Source organism: Heterodontus francisci, chromosome 19 (assembly GCF_036365525.1).
Source record: "Heterodontus francisci isolate sHetFra1 chromosome 19, sHetFra1.hap1, whole genome shotgun sequence".
In the NCBI taxonomy this organism is placed as follows: domain Eukaryota; kingdom Metazoa; phylum Chordata; class Chondrichthyes; order Heterodontiformes; family Heterodontidae; genus Heterodontus; species Heterodontus francisci.
The window spans coordinates 45,395,992-45,399,735 of NC_090389.1; the positions used below are offsets into that span (position 1 = coordinate 45,395,992).

The following is a 3,744-nucleotide window of genomic DNA, read 5'->3' on the forward strand; positions in this document are numbered from 1 at the left end:
CCTCTCTGCGATAGAACCCAACTTAAGTATTTAAAATATCACTCTGCATAAATTTACATGTAATTCGCTGCGGTCTTACCTTCAGTTTCCAATCTGGAACTCATCGTGCGGCACTCATGCACCTTCAATTTCCCCGTCCATGAGAAGCTGGCGCCACCGAGGTGGGAAAGGGGGTCAACTCTGCATGATTTGTATGGGGAAGCGGGAGGGAAGGGATCCACTCTGCATTATGTTGAACTTTTAAAATGGTGCCAGCACCTGCTCCTGCATCAGGTGGCGCCGTGAACGGCGTTGCCAATGTTGTCCCCGCCAGGTGATTGCAGGTGGCGGTCACTGTCAATATGTTAAATGGTCACCCACTGTGTGAAGATCGGCCCTGGCAATCCCGGCATCGGGTTCCGTGGCGGGTCGCTGCTGCTCTGATTTTCCATCCCCCCTCTGCCATGGCGTCGGCAGGAGAACAAAATCCAGCCCACTGTTTCCATCCGTTCCAATTATTTTTTCAGATGACGGGCTGAGTCACTGCCCGAAACGTCGAGGCCTGCCAGTTCTTCTAGAACTCCTTTTTTCGAGGAAACAACTGCTCTTTTTCAGAGCAGATTTCACATGATGTAAAAACCCATAAAATCTTACTCAACATTACCCCTCTCACCATGAAAACCTTCAAACAACTTTTAAACTTAAGTTTTATAATCAGGAAAGGAGAATGTTAGAGATTAACCTTATCAAACTAAATAAAATATAGTCTATTGATAGGGCAAACTCAGATTAATACTTCAAATTAATTCAGGAAGTAGGTGCAGAGTCAAAATGTATTTATTCAGTATGATACATGTTTGAAATAATCTTCCAAGTGGGATAGTATAGGCATAACAATGGGATTGTTCAAAATGTAATTGGATGGTACAATAGGAGATTTAGAGTACTAGAGGGATGAGCTTTGATGACTCAAATAAGCTTCGCCTCATTCTAATTTATTTTATGCTCTTATATCTCTATCGCTGCTCAGAGTCTATGAGGTCATCTCCCTGACCCCTTTGTGTGATGTGATGATTAACATCATTGTTTGTAGCTCAGCTCCCTCATTGACATTGATTACAAAATCCTAGTGAAAATGTTGGAAGTAGCAATTGGAAAGGATTCAAAAAAGATTCTATTCATTCACAACTTTTTTTTAAAAGTTAAAAACATGATGAAGAACATCAGCTTTTCTGAAGTACAGTCACCATCACCTGTATCACACATGGTTAATGTGACCAGCCATTTATACCAGGCAACCAACATTAGCCATTAGCAATTCCCATAGATATCAATGACAAAGTTACTGCCTTATACTGTATTAATCATTTAGGCTATTTCGGGCAGACTCAAATGTTTAATCAGCTGTTCGCATTTCATTAAGGTATGATTACCTTGGGTACTTAATCCCTTGTCATTAGTGGCAGGTTATAATTTGCGCGAACAGCACTGACTGCAGCAGCATGGTTACAAAGAGAAAAGTCTCAGCACAAACTAACTGCTTGTAGATATACTACACGAGTAACAGATGTACCTTCAGAAAAAAAAAATCATTTGGTTAGAGCATGGTGTTCAAACATTGTGATGAATTTGGAGCTCAATTATATAGTTAAATTCTAGTCATGTATTATGGTCTTAATTTGGGAGGAACATTCTTGAATTTCAAATCTCTCACTCCTTTGTTTTCAAAGCCTCCTGACAAAGCTCCTGTGGGTCTCCCAATTCCCAACTGCAATTTCTGCATTGTAGTGTACTCATCTAGATACTGGAAGGGGCACTGGAAGTTGCCATGAGTTCCTTTGTGTTATCTTAAGCAACACAATGAAGTACGTGGATTCCAGTTCCTTGAAGATCTCTAGAAAGTTTATTAACAGCTAAACTAATACATACAATACAGAACAAACTATATACAAAATCTTTGTTCAGGGTGTTTCAGTGCAGAGTGAACATGGCTTCGAGTCACATGACTATATCCTGGTACTTAGTTCATTAGCATATTGAGTTCTTAAAGGGACATCACTCTTAAAGCAATCATACAACATCCCCTTTCTTTCCAAAGATGAGTCTTGTAAGCTACAAGTAAAAACACATAAAATTGGACAATATCAAAATTAGTTATACAAGGACAGAGATTATAAAATTTACAAGTATGAGGATAGAGATTGTGGAGTTTACGAATGCAGAAGCTTAAGAGTCCATATATCGTAGGCGGTCATGTGTCACCTTTGGCATGTTTCCGGCAGTTCCTGCAGCCATACTGGTGCCAAACGTCGTGTCCTGCACTCCTTTGGACCCCACCAGAAAGGCCGAGAGGGGGGTTTTGACGACTGGGCAACTCTCAACCTCCATAAATTTGCCCAGGCATGCGCCGGCGCGTATCCATTGTCTCTCGAGATAAGGAGGCCCAAAGAAGAAGAAGAAGAAGAAGAAGAAGAAGATATTGTTTCGGTGGATGTTGTTACGGTAACCTTCTGGGGATGTGGATTTCACCCATGGCTGTTCGAGCAGTGTCTCCTGCATCTCGGAAAATTTGCCTATAAACTGATGCGTTTTTTCTGAAGTTTCTGCTCCTCTGTCTTCAGTTTTTGTTGCTCTGCCTTCAGCCTGCTATGATATTCTGTTGCTTTGCTCAGGATGATCACCTTTGAGGCCTTGTCATTCTTGGAAAGTTCCGGCACCTCATTTCAAAGAGCCAGCAGACAATGCTTCAACTCGTTCCTCCTCTGCCTCTCCAGGACATTGTGTGGCTTTCGCCTCTCGTCACCCTCTGCATCTGAAGGCCTGGGGCTCAATGTCGAAGAGTTGTTGGGGGAGGGGCATTTGGCCTCATGGAGGGACCTGTCCGTTCTGGCTCGTTTTGGTGCTGGCAGTTCTCTTGAGAACAGAGGTGAGGGCGCGGCATAGTTGTGCTGTTGCTGCATTTCCTGACTGCACCATTTGATGCTGGCCAAAGTCTGCGAGCGGATTCTGGTCCTTGGAGATTTCCCTTTGGCAATGCTCCCCACTGCCAGCCTTTGCTTCTCAATGGTTACAATGTCAATCTCTTCTTCTGAGTCACTGGAGCATGATGAAACACTGCCTACTGACAAAGAACTTTCACCATCTGAATTTGGATCTTCATTCTCTTGGTGTCGCATCTCTGAGAAGGGACTGATACTCTCCAAACCAGAACCAATGAGATCCTGGAAGAACTGTGGCTTAATCTCAGACATCAGGGGGCTGGACACAGGGAATGCATCCTCTCTGAGGTGCAGTATGGCATCGCCTTTGAAATCTCCTATGGCGTCGAACCTGTCTGGGTAGACTGACTCAATGTGGGTACCCTTGGTCTCTTCTGCTGTCATGGATACCTTGGTGATCTCACGGATAGTCACGATGTTGAGGTCCTTACATGCTGGTAGTCCTGCCACTGCTGGTTCACCCGTGTCTACCTGGTAAGATATTTGTGGTTTCCATGCCGACTTGCCATAGCTGCATTGCATTGTTAGTGTGCCACTGCAAGGGATGGGTGACCCATTGTATGCAGTTATCTTTGCAGTTTCAGTTGTATCATTAATTTCCAATGACCCCAGTACATATCCTTCAGGATTTGGACTGGTAGGATATTTGCACTAGCTCCCCTCTCAATCTTAGTCCTAAGTCTGTGTCTGCCAACTTTCTTTGGGCATCTGATATTAATAGTAGCAAAAACTTCCAATTCTTTGACTTGATCAACATAATGTGTAA

The 3,744-nt window shown here is 43.3% G+C and overlaps 1 pseudogene; it reads right to left on the reverse strand.

Moving 5' to 3' along the window:
- Positions 1-2,552: 2,552 nt before the first annotated feature.
- On the reverse strand, positions 2,553-3,251 carry LOC137380336 (N-myc proto-oncogene protein-like; annotated as a pseudogene).
- Between the last annotated feature and the right edge of the window lie 493 nt (positions 3,252-3,744).